We start from the raw sequence: 16,059 nt of genomic DNA, 5'->3' as shown, positions 1-16,059 counted from the left end.
GGGCAGTGCAGAAATAGATGGGAGGAGTTACTGATGCAGCGAGGTCCACTGTGGCCCTCTCTGCATCGGACAGCGGTGGTGCCGATCATTGGTGGTGTGTGATGGTTAGGAGGGAGGCGGGTGGGCTGGGCCATCGCTGCAGAGGGGTGGGACCGCTACGGTACAGAAAAAAAGGAAATTTATGCTTTCCTGATAAATTGATTTCTTCTACGATACGACAAGTCCACGGATTCATCCTTACTTGTGGGATATTATCCTCCTGCTAACAGGAAGTGGCAAAGAGCACCACAGCAGAGCTGTATATATAGCTCCTCCCTTCTCTCTACCCCCAGTCATTCGACCGAAGGTATAGGAAGAGAAAAGAAAAGCTAAAAGGTGCAGAGGTGACTGAAGTTTTGAAATAAATATAATCTGTCTTAAAATGACAGGGAGGGCCGTGGACTCGTCGTATCGTAGAAGAAATCAATTTATCAGGTAAGCATAAATTTCCTTTTCTTCTACAAGATACGACGAGTCCACGGATTCATCCTTACTTGTGGGATACAATACCAAAGCACTGGCAAAAAATACAATATAAAAACATAATTTATGTAAGAACTTACCTGATAAATTCATTTCTTTCATATTAGCAAGAGTCCATGAGCTAGTGACGTATGGGATATACATTCCTACCAGGAGGGGCAAAGTTTCCCAAACCTCAAAATGCCTATAAATACACCCCTCACCACACCCACAATTCAGTTTAACGAATAGCCAAGAAGTGGGGTGATAAAAAAGTGCGAAAGCATATAAAATAAGGAATTGGAATAATTGTGCTTTATACAAAATCATAACCACCACAAAAAAAGGTCGGGCCTCATGGACTCTTGCTAATATGAAAGAAATGAATTTATCAGGTAAGTTCTTACATAAATTATGTTTTCTTTCATGTAATTAGCAAGAGTCCATGAGCTAGTGACGTATGGGATAATGACTACCCAAGAAGTGGATCTTTCCACACAAGAGTCACTAGAGAGGGAGGGATAAAATAAAGACAGCCAATTCCTGCTGAAAATAATCCACACCCAAAATAAAGTTTAACGAAAAACATAAGCAGAAGATTCAAACTGAAACCGCTGCCTGAAGTACTTTTCTACCAAAAACTGCTTCAGAAGAAGAAAATACATCAAAATGGTAGAATTTAGTAAAAGTATGCAAAGAGGACCAAGTCGCTGCTTTGCAGATCTGGTCAACCGAAGCTTCATTCCTAAACGCCCAGGAAGTAGAAACTGACCTAGTAGAATGAGCTGTAATTCTCTGAGGCGGAGTTTTACCCGACTCAACATAGGCAAGATGAATTAAAGATTTCAACCAAGATGCCAAAGAAATGGCAGAAGCTTTCTGGCCTTTTCTAGAACCGGAAAAGATAACAAATAGACTAGAAGTCTTACGAAAAGATTTCGTAGCTTCAACATAATATTTCAAAGCTCTAACAACATCCAAAGAATGCAACGATTTCTCCTTAGAATTCTTAGGATTAGGACATAATGAAGGAACCACAATTTCTCTACTAATGTTGTTGGAATTCACAACTTTAGGTAAAAATTCAAAAGAAGTTCGCAACACCGCCTTATCCTGATGAAAAATCAGAAAAGGAGACTCACAAGAAAGAGCAGATAATTCAGAAACTCTTCTGGCAGAAGAGATGGCCAAAAGGAACAAAACTTTCCAAGAAAGTAATTTAATGTCCAATGAATGCATAGGTTCAAACGGAGGAGCTTGAAGAGCTCCCAGAACCAAATTCAAACTCCAAGGAGGAGAAATTGACTTAATGACAGGTTTTATACGAACCAAAGCTTGTACAAAACAATGAATATCAGGAAGAATAGCAATCTTTCTGTGAAAAAGAACAGAAAGAGCAGAGATTTGTCCTTTCAAAGAACTTGCGGACAAACCTTTATCTAAACCATCCTGAAGGAACTGTAAAATTCTCGGTATTCTAAAAGAATGCCAGGAAAAATGATGAGAAAGACACCAAGAAATATAAGTCTTCCAGACTCTATAATATATCTCTCGAGATACAGATTTACGAGCCTGTAACATAGTATTAATCACAGAGTCAGAGAAACCTCTTTGACCAAGAATCAAGCGTTCAATCTCCATACCTTTAAATTTAAGGATTTCAGATCCTGATGGAAAAAAGGACCTTGTGACAGAAGGTCTGGTCTTAACGGAAGAGTCCACGGTTGGCAAGAGGCCATCCGGACAAGATCCGCATACCAAAACCTGTGAGGCCATGCTGGAGCTACCAGCAGAACAAACGAGCATTCCTTCAGAATCTTGGAGATTACTCTTGGAAGAAGAACTAGAGGCGGAAAGATATAGGCAGGATGATACTTCCAAGGAAGTGATAATGCATCCACTTTCTCCGCCTGAGGATCCCGGGATCTGGACAGATACCTGGGAAGTTTCTTGTTTAGATGGGACGCCATCAGATCTATTTCTGGAAGTTCCCACATTTGAACAATCTGAAGAAATACCTCTGGGTGAAGAGACCATTCGCCCGGATGCAACGTTTGGCGACTGAGATAATACGCTTCCTAATTGTCTACACCTGGGATATGAACCGCAGAGATTAGACAGGAGCTGGATTCCGCCCAAACCAAAATTCGAGATACTTCTTTCATAGCCAGAGGACTGTGAGTCCCTCCTTGATGATTGATGTACGCCACAGTTGTGACATTGTCTGTCTGAAAACAAATGAACGATTCTCTCTTCAGAAGAGGCCAAAACTGAAGAGCTCTGAAAATTGCACGGAGTTCCAAAATATTGATCGGTAATCTCACCTCCTGAGATTCCCAAACTCCTTGTGCCGTCAGAGATCCCCACACAGCTCCCCAACCTGTGAGACTTGCATCTGTTGAAATTACAGTCCAGGTCGGAAGCACAAAAGAAGCCCCCTGAATTAAATGATGGTGATCTGTCCACCATGTTAGAGAGTGTCGAACAATCGGTTTTAAAGATATTAATTGAGATATCTTCGTGTAATCCTTGCACCATTGCTTCAGCATACAGAGCTGAAGAGGTCGCATGTGAAAACGAGCAAAGGGGATCGCGTCCGATGCAGCAGTCATAAGACCTAGAATTTCCATGCATAAGGCTACCGAAGGGAATGATTGTGACTGAAGGTTTCGACAAGCTGTAATCAACTTTAGACGTCTCTTGTCTGTTAAAGACAGAGTCATGGACACTGAATCCATCTGGAAACCCAGAAAGGTTACCCTTGTCTGAGGAATCAAAGAACTTTTTGGTAAATTGATCCTCCAACCATGATCTTGAAGAAACAACACAAGTCGAATCGTATGAGATTCTGCTAAATGTAAAGACTGAGCAAGTACCAAGATATCGTCCAAATAAGGAAATACCACAATACCCTGTTCTCTGATTACAGACAGCAGGGCACCGAGAACCTTTGTAAAAATTCTTGGAGCTGTAGCTAGGCCAAACGGCAGAGCCACAAACTGGTAATGCTTGTCCAGAAACGAGAATCTCAGGAACTGATAATGATCTGGATGAATCGGAATATGCAGATATGCATCCTGTAAATCTATTGTGGACATATAATTCCCTTGCTGAACAAAAGGTAAGATAGTCCTTACAGTTACCATCTTGAACGTTGGTATCCTTACATAACGATTCAATATTTTTAGATCCAGAACTGGTCTGAAAGAATTCTCCTTCTTTGGTACAATGAAGAGATTTGAATAAAACCCCATCCCCTGTTCCGGAACTGGAACTGGCATAATTACTCCAGTCAACTCTAGATCTGAAACACATTTCAGAAATGCTTGAGCTTTTACTGGATTTACTGGGACACGGGAAAGAAAAAATCTCTTTGCAGGAGGTCTCAACTTGAAACCAATTCTGTACCCTTCTGAAACAATGCTCTGAATCCAAAGATTGTGAACAGAATTGATCCAAATTTCCTTGAAAAAAACGTAACCTGCCCCCTACCAGCTGAGCTGGAATGAGGGCCGCACCTTCATGTGGACTTAGAAGCAGGCTTTGCCTTTCTAGCTGGCTTGGATTTATTCCAAACTGGAGATGGTCTCCAAACTGAAACTGCTCCTGAGGATGAAGGATCAGGCTTTTGTTCTTTGTTGAAACGAAAGGAACGAAAACGATTATTAGCCCTGTTTTTACCTTTAGATTTTTTATCCTGTGGTAAAAAAGTTCCTTTCCCACCAGTAACAGTTGAAATAATGGAATCCAACTGAGAACCAAATAATTTGTTACCCTGGAAAGAAATGGAAAGTAAAGTTGATTTAGAAGCCATATCAGCATTCCAAGTTTTAAGCCATAAAGCTCTTCTAGCTAAAATAGCTAGAGACATAAACCTGACATCAACTCTGATAATATCAAAAATGGCATCACAGATAAAATTATTAGCATGTTGAAGAAGAATAATAATATCATGAGAATCACGATGTGTTACTTGTTGCGCTAAAGTTTCCAACCAAAAAGTTGAAGCTGCAGCAACATCAGCCAAAGATATAGCAGGTCTAAGAAGATTACCTGAACACAGATAAGCTTTTCTTAGAAAGGACTCAATTTTCCTATCTAGAGGATCCTTAAACGAAGTACCATCTGACGTAGGAATAGTAGTACGTTTAGCAAGGGTAGAAATAGCCCCATCAACTTTAGGGATCTTGTCCCAAAATTCTAATCTGTCAGACGGCACAGGATATAATTGCTTAAAACGTTTAGAAGGAGTAAATGAATTACCCAAATTATCCCATTCTTTGGAAATTACTGCAGAAATAGCATCAGGGACAGGAAAAACTTCTGGAATAACTACAGGAGATTTAAAAACCTTATTTAAACGTTTAGATTTAGTATCAAGAGGACCAGAATCCTCTATTTCTAAAGCAATTAGGACTTCTTTAAGTAAAGAACGAATAAATTCCATTTTAAATAAATATGAAGATTTATCAGCATCAACCTCTGAGACAGAATCCTCTGAACCAGAGGAATCATCAGAATCAGAATGATGATGTTCAGTTAAAAATTCATCTGTAGGGAGAGAAGTTTTAAAAGATTTTTTACGTTTACTAGAAGGAGAAATAACAGACATAGCCTTCTTTATGGATTCAGAAACAAAATCTCTTATATTATCAGGAACATTCTGCACCTTAGATGTTGAAGGAACTGCAACAGGCAATGGTACTTTACTAAAGGAAATATTATCTGCTTTAACAAGTTTGTCATGACAATCAATACAAACAACAGCTGGAGAAATAGCTACCAAAAGTTTACAGCAGATACACTTAGCTTTGGTAGATTCAGCACTTGACAGCGATTTTCCTGTAGTATCTTCTGACTCAGATGCAACGTGAGACATCTTGCAATATGTAAGAGAAAAAACAACATATATATAAAGCAAAATTGATCAAATTCCTTAAATGACAGTTTCAGGAATGGGAAAAAATGCCAAAGAACAAGCTTCTAGCAACCAGAAGCAATAAAAAATGAGACTTAAATAATGTGGAGACAAAAGTGACGCCCATATTTTTTCGCGCCAAATAAGACGCCCACATTATTTGGCGCCTAAATGCTCTTTGATGCCAAAAATGACGCCAAATAGAATTTTTGCGCCAAAAAAGTCCGCGCCAAGAATGACGCAATAAAATGAAGCATTTTCAGCCCCCGCGAGCCTAACAGCCCACAGGGAAAAAGTCAAATTTTAAGGTAAGAAAAATGTTAAAATGCATTATCCCAAATATGAAACTGACTGTCTGAAAATAAGGAAAGTTGAACATTCTGAGTCAAGGCAAATAAATGTTTGAATACATATATTTAGAACTTTATAAACAAAGTGCCCAACCATAGCTAGGAGTGTCACAGAAAATAAGACTTACTTACCCCAGGACACTCATCTACATATAGTAGATAGCCAAACCAGTACTGAAACGAGAATCAGCAGAGGTAATGGTATATATAAGAGTATATCGTCGATCTGAAAAGGGAGGTAAGAGATGAATCTCTACGACCGATAACAGAGAACCTATGAAATAGACCCCTTAGAAGGAGATCACTGCATTCAAATAGGCAATACTCTCCTCACATCCCTCTGACATTCACTGCACGCTGAGAGGAAAACCGGGCTCCAACTTGCTGCGGAGCGCATATCAACGTAGAATCTAGCACAAACTTACTTCACCACCTCCATCGGAGGCAAAGTTTGTAAAACTGAATTGTGGGTGTGGTGAGGGGTGTATTTATAGGCATTTTGAGGTTTGGGAAACTTTGCCCCTCCTGGTAGGAATGTATATCCCATACGTCACTAGCTCATGGACTCTTGCTAATTACATGAAAGAAAGGTTATTATACATGCTTGACCACTTTCATAATATATATGATTAAATGTCCATGTGGGGGGGTCTATATAGGGGAGTCTACCAGATCCGCTAAGGAAAGAATAATTGAACATAAGAGCAATATTAGAACTGGTAATGTAAAAGCCCCTCTAGCTGCCCATTTTATAAAAGCAAACCATTCAATAAGTCAATTGAAATTTCAAATAATTGACAAAGTTGACATTCCACGTAGAGGAGGGGATAGAGAAATTCTATTAAAACAAAAAGAAGCATATTGGATATATGAATTAGGGAGTCTAGAACCCAAAGGGTTAAATAGAGACTGGGACTTCACAGTATTTCTATGATTATTATTGTTGAGATGTAAATTACAATTTATTGTTGTGAAGGTTTAGTAAGAAATTAGTAATCTAACTAATTATGGTTACACTGCTATGTATACATAATAGGAAATGTATAAATGTAAGTTTAAGTAATGAGTAAGTTAAAGTGTTAGATAAGAAAGTGTTAAACACACTTGAGCGCCACCTAGTGGTATACATGTATATAAGTCACTTGTTAGTTTGTATCAGGTATGGCATGAATAAGGGAGACTAATCCCGAAACGTTGCCTTTTTTTACCTCCTTAATAAATGAATATTATATCTGCTGTCACCTGCCTGCTTTTCCTTTATACAATACCAAAGCAACAGGACATTGATGAACGGGAGGGACAAGACAGATACCTAAACGGAAGGCACCACTGCTTGAAGAACTTTTCTCCCAAAAATAGCCTCAGAAGAAGCAAAAGTATCAAATTTGGAAAATTTGGAAAAAGTATGAAGGGAGGATCAAGTCGCAGCCTTACAAATCTGTTCAACAGAAGCATCGTTTTTAAAAGCCCATGTGGAAGCCACAGCTCTAGTAGAATGAGCCGTAACCTTTTCAGGGGGCTGCTGTCCAGCAGTCTCGTATGCCAGGCGGATGATGCTTGTCAGCCAAAAAGAAAGAGAGGTAGCCGTAGCTTTTTGACCCCTACGTCTTCCAGAATAAACAACGAATAGAGAAGATGTTTGATGGAAATCCTTGGTCACTTGTAAGTAAAACTTCAAAGCCCGAACCACGTCCAAGTTATGTAACAGACGTTCCTTCTTAGAAGAAGGATTAGGACACAAGGAAGGAACAACAATTTCCTGATTAATATTCTTATTAGAAACAACCTTAGGAAGAAATCCAGGTTTAGTACGCAAAACCACCTTATCAGAATGGAATGGAATATAAGATAAGGCGAATCACATTGCAACGCAGAAAGCTCAGAAACTCTTCGAGCCGAAGAGATAGCAACTAAAAACAAAACTTTCCAAGATAATAGTTTAATATCTATGGAATGCATGGGTTCAAACGGAACCCCTTGAAGAACATTGAGAACTAAATTCAAACTCCATGGCGGAGCAATAGGTTTAAACAAAGGCTTGATTCTGATTAAAGCCTGACAAAAAGACTGAATGTCTGGGACATCCGCCAGACGCTTATGTAGTAAAATTGACAAAGCAGACATTTGTCCCTTTAAGGAACTAGCTGATAATCCCTTCTCCAATCCTTCTTGGAGAAAGGACAAAATCCTAGGAATCTTAACCCTACTCCATGAGTAGCCCTTGGATTCACACCAACAAAGATATTTACGCCATATCTTATGGTAAATCTTTCTCGTGACAGGCTTGCGAGCCTGAATCAAAGTATCAATGACCGATTCAGAGAATCCCTGCTTAGATAAAACTAAGCGTTCAATCTCCAAGCAGTCAGCTGCAGAGAATTTAGGTTTGGATGTTGGAACGGACCTTGAATGAGAAGGTCCTGTCTCAATGGCAGTTTCCACGGTGGCAGAGATGACATGTCCACTAGATCTGCATACCAAGTCCTGCGTGGCCATGCAGGCGCTATCAGGATAATTGAAGCTCTCTCCTGTCTGATTCTTGCAATCAGACGAGGTAGGAGAGGAAATGGTGGAAACACATAAGCCAGGTTGAATGACCAAGGTACTGCTAGAGCATCTATCAGTACAGCTTGGGGATCCCTTGACCTGGACCCGTAACGAGGAAGTTTGGCATTCTGACGAGATGCCATCAGATCCAATTCCAGTGTGCCCTATTGACGGATCAATGATGCGAACACCTCCGGATGGAGTTCCCACTCCCCCGGATGAAAAGTCTGACGACTTAGAAAATCCGCTTCCCAGTTCTCTACTCCTGGGATATAGATTGCTGATAGATGGCAAGAGTGAGCCTCCGCCCATCGGATTATCTTTGAAACCTCTATCATCGCTAGAGAACTCCTTGTTCCCCCTTGATGATTGATATATGCTACAGTCGTGATATTGTCCGACTGGAATCTTATGAATTTGGCCAACGCCAACTGAGGCCACGCCTGAAGCGCGTTGAATATTGCTCTCAGTTCCAGAATATTGATTGGTAGTAGACACTCCTCCTGAGTCCAAACACCCTAAGCCTTCAGGGAATTCCAGACTGCACCCCAGCCCAAGAGGCTGGCGCCCGTCGTCACTATTACCCATGCTGGCCTGCGGAAGCACATTCCCTGGGACAGATGATCCTGTGACAACCACCAAAGAAGAGAGTCTCTGGTTTCTTGATCCAGATTTATCTGAGGAGATAAGTTTGCATAATCCCCATTCCACTGTCTGATCATGCACAGCTGGTCTGAGATGAAAGCGAGCAAACGGAACGATGTCCATTGGTGCTACCATTAATCCAATGACCTCCATACACTGAGCCACTGATGGCCGAGGAATGGACTGAAGTGCTCGGCAAGTATTTAGAATCTTTGACTTTCTGACCTCTGTCAGAAATATTTTCATGTCTACCGAGTCTATCAGAGTTCCCAATAATGGAACTCTTGTTAGTGGAACTAGTGAACTCTTTTCTATATTCACTTTCCAACCGTGAGTTCTTAGAAATGCCAACACGATGTCCGTGTGAGATTTGGTCAGATGATAAGTTGACGCCTGGATCAAAATATCGTCCAGATAGGGCGCCACTGCTATGCCCCGCGTCCTGAGAACTGCCAGAAGGTACCCTAGCACCTTTGTTAAGATTCTGGGAGCTGTGGCCAACCCAAAAGGAAGGGCCACAAACTGATAGTGTTCGTCCAGAAAGGCAAACCTTAGAAACTGATGATGATCCTTGTGGTCATATATTGACCCTCCTGGATCATTGGCAAAATTGTTCGTATAGTCTCCATTTGTTCGTATAGTCTGAAAGTTCCCTCTTTTTTGGGAACCACAAACAGATTTGACTAAAACCCTTGTCCCTGTTCTAGTTTTGGAACTGGGCAAATTACTCCCATGGTATAGGTGTCTTTTACACAGCGTAAGAACGCCTCTCTTTTTGTCTGGTCTACAGACAAACATGAAAGATGAAATCTCCCTCTTGGGAGAAATTCCTTGAATTTACCTTCCTGCTTTGTGGCGGAAAAGGAAGCAGAGGGTCCTCCTTTAAAGTTTCGAAAGGAACGAAAAATTATTTTGTTTACCCCTCATATTCACAGCCTTATCCTGAGGCAGGGAGTGACCTTTACCTCCAGTAATTTCAGAAATGATTTCCTTCAATTCAAGCCCGAATAGGGTCTTACCTTTAAAAGGAATAGCTAAAAGCTTAGATTTTGATGACACATCAGCAGACCAAGATTTGAGCCATAACGCTCTACGCGCTAAAATGGCAAAACCTGCATTTTTTTGCCGCTAATTTAGCCATTTGAAAAGCGGCATCGGTAATAAAAGAATTAGCTAGTTTTAGAGCCTTAATTCTATCCAAAATGTCATCTAATGGGGTCTCAACCTTAAGAGACTCTTCTAGAGCATCAAACCAAAAAGCTGCTGCAGTAGTAACTGGAACAATGCAAGCTATAGGTTGTAAAAGAAAACCCTGATGAATAAACAATTTCTTTAGAAGACCCTCTAACTTTTTATCCATAGGATCTTTGAAAGCACAACTGTCCTCAATAGGTATAGTTGTACGCTTAGCCAGGGTAGAAATAGCTCCCTCCACCTTAGGGACCGTTTGCCAAGAATCCCGAATGGTGTCAGATATGGGAAACATTTTCTTAAAATTAGGAGGGGGAGAGAACGGAATACCTGGTCTATCCCATTCCTTTTTCAACAATGTCCGAAATTCTTTTAGGGACTGGAAAAACATCAGTGTAAGTAGGCACCTCTAGATATTTGTCCATCTTACACAATTTCTCTGGTGGTATCACAATAGGGTCACAATCATCCAGAGTCGCTAAAACCTCCCGGAGTAACAGGCGGAGGTGTTCAAGCCTAAATTTAAAGGACATCACGTCCGAATCTGTCTGAGGCAACACATTTCCTGAGTCTGAAAGTTCTCCCTCAGACAGCAATTCCCCGACCCCCAAATCAGAACACTGTGTGGGTACATCGGAAATGGCCAATAAAGCATCAGAGGGTTCAGTATTTACCTTAATACCTGACCTACTGCGTTTACCCTGTAAAACAGGCAGTTTAGAGAATACCTCTGTAAGGGTAGTAGGCATAACTGCAGCCATATCTTGCAGAGTAAAAGAATTAGACGCACTAGAAGTACTTGGCGTTGGAGTGGGCGTTAAAGGTTGTGACAATTGGGGAGAATTGGATGGTATAACCTGATTCTCTTCAGACTGAGAATCATCCTTAGACATACTTTTATCACCTAAAATATGTTCTTTGCAGTGTAAGGCCCTTTCAGTACAAGGAGGACACAATGTAAGAGGGGGTTCCACAATGGCTTCTAAACACATAGAGCATTGACATTCCTCAATGTCAGACATGTTGAACAGTCTAGTAATAACCACAAAAGTCGTGAAACACTATTTATTGAAGAAAACAAATTTTTGAAAAAAACAAGTACTGCGCCTTTAAGAAATAAAAAAGCGCACAATTTTTTCAAATCTGCTTAAAAATGTTAACAAATGTTCAACGTATACCTTTCCTATATTGCAGTCTGATATTGCACCACAAGTAAGGGGCAAATTAACCCTCTAAATGAGTAATGTAACACAAAACCGTTATGAAAAAAAACGTAGACAACCCCCTGCACCTCGCCACAGCTCTGCTGTGGCGCCTACCTGCCCTCAGGGATCTGACAAACATCTCACTATGACTCCGGTAGACAATCTCTCAGTTTGGGCCCAACCGAAGCTGAAGTTTGCTGCCTTCTTGACAAAATCAAGTGCGCATCTGAGGCGCGAAAATTAGGCCCCGCCCATCATATGCGATGTACTCTCAGCCTAAACAACCGCAAGTAAAGCGGTACAGAACTAGCCATGTGGATAAGCATCCTAAATTGTATGATTATAGCCATGTGAACCCCCAGCACAATGTACAAACACCAGTTATATTGAACCATTTTGCAATAAAAAACGTTATGCCGCCCCAGTGTCTAAACCATGCTGCCATAATTGCTTGCTGCATTTAGCCCTGATAAAAATTAAATACACAGGATTTCAGTAATACCTTCCCTCTTTGGGAACTATGTCAGCCGGTTCTGAAATATCACAGTCTCTTCAGAAGTAAATGACTGAACATACCTCAATGCTTGTAGCATGAAAACGTTCCCCACACTGAAGATTCTCTAGTTCTCCTTAGCCATTCTGTGGGAACCCATATGGATCTTCGTGACATCTGCTAAGATCATCAAACTCCAGGCAGAAATCTTCTATATGCTGCCTGAGGAAAAATAGTACTCACCGGTACCATTTAAAATAAAAAATTCTTGATTGAAGAAAACTAAAAACTATCATTTTAACACCTCTTTCACTTTACTTCTTCCTATTACTAGTATAGGCAAAGAGAATGACTGGAGGTGGAGAGAAGGGAGGAGCTATATATACAGCTCTGCTGTGGTGCTCTTTGCCACTTCCTGTTAGTAGGAGGATAATATCCCATAAGTAAGGATGAATCCGTGGACTCGTCGTATCTTGTAGAAGAAACGAAATTTAGAAATTTATGCTTACCTAATAAATTTATTTATTTCTTGACATGGTGAGACCACGGATCATCAGTAATTACTATTGGGAATATAACTCCTGGCCAGCAGGAGGCAAAGAGCACCACAGCAAAGCTGTTAAAAATCACCTCCCTTCCCTCAAACCCCAGTCATTCAACCTAAGGAAAAGGAGAGAAAGGAAGCAACACAAGGTGCAGAGGTGCCTTAGGGTTACAAAACAAAAAGACTGTCTGAACAAACAGGGCGGGCCGCGTCAAGAAATATATACATTTATCAGGTAAGCATAAATTTCGTTTTCTTTCTTTTTTAAATATTTATTTATATCAAAGACATAGGAATTTACTACAATAACAATTGTTATCCCATTTAACCAGTAGGTGTCACATTATATCAGATGAGCAAAAAAAGAAAATACATAGTTAATTAACAACAATGAATGCAAATATACAAATGGATAAATAAATGGGTAAATATTTAAAAGGCCCGTACATCAATTCAAGTCATTCCAAAGTCTTTAAGTCGGGCATATACATGCATAAAAATAGTGCATATAGTGAATACATAACTTTTATCAGTGGATTATTTCCTACATCTTTGTTGTTTTCTTCTATATCATCCCCCCCCCACACAAACAGCTGCAACCATTGGACAATTGACCAAAACCAGACAAACAAGAACAAAACAAAACAATGCAAAAAAGCAAAACAAAATTAAAAGCAAAACAAAACAAAACATGACAAAAAGGAAAAAAAAAGAAAAAAAAAAAAAAAAAGGGGCACCTGAATTTCTCCTCTCCCTCTCTCCCCCCCTCCTCCTCCGACAGATACTCAGTCACTAGTCTCCGCCCATTCTACGGGAAAATGGCCTGCTAATATGTTCATCTGGACAAATTCCAGATTTCTAAATGGCTTAATAAGCTTTTTTTGCTGTAAGAGAGGTAGAGATCTAACGAAAATCTCCCATTTTTTAAAGAATCCCGCTACATGTTTTTCTTGTGGGTATGGTACATTAAACTGCTCTGATATAAGTTGGCTACTCAATGCCTTTTTAAAAATTGCGCCATTGTAGGTGCAACGGATACTTTCCATGTTTTATAAATTAGATTACGTGCTGTTAATATAATGGTATTTATTAGGTTATAGTTCTTAACTCTACCCTGAAATTTAACCAGAAAGAAAACCTCTATTGGAGTTATTTTATGATCTAATTTCAGGACCCTCATCATCCAAAATATAATTTTCCCCCAGTATTGCCTTACTTTGGGGCAGCTCCATAAACAGTGGAAGATATCAGCCTCTGAAGATAGACATCTAGAGCAGGTAACTCTTGTTCTGTACCATTTAGATAAAACCTTAGGGGTAAGGTACCTCTGCAACCCAATCTTCATCTGTGATTCCCGCCATGATGTCGGGACCCAGCTCTGTTGGATTATTTTAAAGCTCCCCACAATGGTCTGCTCATTTATATCCGGAAAATAACTCCTCCACCTGGCTACCATCTCACTCACTTGTAGATTGGAAACTTTCTGATTTAAAAGTAGGTACAAAGGGGAAACTGCGTATATGCCTGCCGCATAAGCGGAGATCAAAGCCTGCAGGTCGCCCATGGACCAATTATTTCCATATTTCCTACAAAGTTCCTGAAGAAAGTGTCTAACTTGGAGATAGGCGTAAAACTCGCGCGCACCTAGATCAAATCTCGTTGCAATTTCTTAAAATAGTAATGAGTGACCCCCTAAATCTCGTATTTGCCCCACTGTTTGGAGGCCTTTAGACTCCCACTCCTTAAATATCTGATTAGAGAGACCTGGATCAAACTCAGGGTTACCAGCAATAGGTAGGTATTGGGAAACGTATGGCGAATTACCTGCTTCAACGCATAGTTTTTGCCAAGCCCCAATGACATTCTTAAAAGTACCTAGGTAGAATATATTAGATGGAATTGAGGTAAATGGACAGTGTAATAGAGCCTTCAGCTGGAAGGGGGCCACAATCTTAGATTCCCAGGTAAACGAGGTAATTTGTCCCTTCCACGTTAACCAATCCAATGCAAATCTAGCTATGATGACCAAGTTATATATCTGAATGTTGGGAAGCGCCAAACCGGCTGATACCTTAGAATTCATTAGCCTATGCGAGGCGATCCGCGGTCTCTTACCATTCCACAAGAACTTGGAGCAGGCCTTATTATATATAGTGATATCTTTCTTGTGCAAAAACCAGGGGATATTCTGCAGAATGTAAAGAAGTTTTGGAAAGATAACTGATTTAATTAGGGTCACTCTAGCAGATAGGGATATTGGAAGCATGGTCCATTCCTCCAGATTTTTCTTACAAGCCTCAATTTCGTTTTCTTTCTAATGACACGGTGAGTCCACGAATCATCAGTAATTACTATAAGGAATCACTACCCAAGCTAGAGTACACAGATGATAAGGGAGGGACAAGACAGGGAACCTAAACAGAAAGCACCACTGCTTGAAAAACCTTTCTCCCAAAAGAAGCCTCAGCCGAGGCAAAATTATCAATTTATAGAATTTCGAAAAACTGTGTAGAGAGCACCAAGTTGCAGCCTTGCAAATCTGTTCCACAGAAGCTTAATTTTTGAAGGCCCAGGAAGAGGAAACAGCCCTTGTGGAATGAGCCGTGATTCTCTCAGGAGGCTGCTAGCTAGCAGTTTCATAGGCCAAACGAATTATACTTCTCATCCACAGAGAAAGACGTAGCCGTAGCCTTCTGACCCTTGCGTTTCCCAGAGAAAACGACAAACAAAGCAGAGGACTGGCGAAAATCCTTAGTCGCCTGCAAATAGTATTTCAATGCACAAACCACATCCAGGTTGTGCAACAAACGCTCTGTCACGGATACCAGACAGCTAAGGCTAACCTACCCACCACCCCACCAAAAAACCTCACCCCCGTTTGTCAGTGGTTTTGGGCACCTCAGAGCAACCACAATCTCTGGAAGCTTTTTGTTGGCTTGTTTTTGTGTTTTAAAACTTGTTAAGAGAAGAGCTGGTCTATGGCCAGGAAAACCCTCCTAGGCTGGCCAGGCTCCTGGAACTACCGGCCGGCCGCCTCACAACGGACAACCGCCTAACCGCTCTCAGGCTTGCCGGGATCCTGGAACTCCCGGTCGGCCACAGGACACCCGCTAACTTTACCCCTGGTCGCTCCAGCAGCCCGTTGTCCCAGAGTTTCGCTCTTTTGGGGATTGGTAGCCCCTAGGGAGGACAAGAGCTGGGGGAAATATCGGAGGGGAGCTCCTTTGGGAACCGGAGGATTTGGACACCACTAACCCCATAACTTCAACGGACTGTAACTCCGGTTAAACTGTGGCATCTGGGGACCGAGAGCTTTAAAATGACACCACGGAAGTGCCGCCGCTCCACCGGAATCACCCCAAAACCGCCACCCTGTGTGTCCTGGGATTTGTGGCTGCTATGGAGGTGCCGGTCTGTCTGGAGGGGTGGGAATGGTGGGAAAATTGTGGGATTGTCCATGGTCTTATCAAGATGAGCTGTGTGTATAAAAGGAGTGTGTGTTTTCAATAAAATGAGTTCCTGTTTCACCTGAATGCTAGTATGTCTAGTTATTTGGGTGGGCTCCTGTAAAATCACTTTCCTGGCCTACATAGCAGCCTGTTCCAGGTAGAGGAAGGACCCTCTGGCAGAGCTACCTAGTCTGCGTAGCCGGAGTCTGCCACAGG

At 41.1% G+C, this 16,059-nt stretch overlaps 1 protein-coding gene across 1 annotated transcript in view; it reads right to left on the bottom strand.

The window, feature by feature from the left end:
* PELP1 (proline, glutamate and leucine rich protein 1) overlaps positions 1-16,059 on the bottom strand; it is a 157,811-nt gene that overhangs the window by 1,747 nt on the left and 140,005 nt on the right. The gene's annotated exons all lie outside the window — the stretch shown is intronic.

This window comes from Bombina bombina, chromosome 6 (genome assembly GCF_027579735.1).
Source record: "Bombina bombina isolate aBomBom1 chromosome 6, aBomBom1.pri, whole genome shotgun sequence".
In the NCBI taxonomy this organism is placed as follows: domain Eukaryota; kingdom Metazoa; phylum Chordata; class Amphibia; order Anura; family Bombinatoridae; genus Bombina; species Bombina bombina.
The sequence above is the reverse complement of the archived record's forward strand: the minus strand, read 5'-3'. Positions and strand labels throughout refer to the sequence as shown.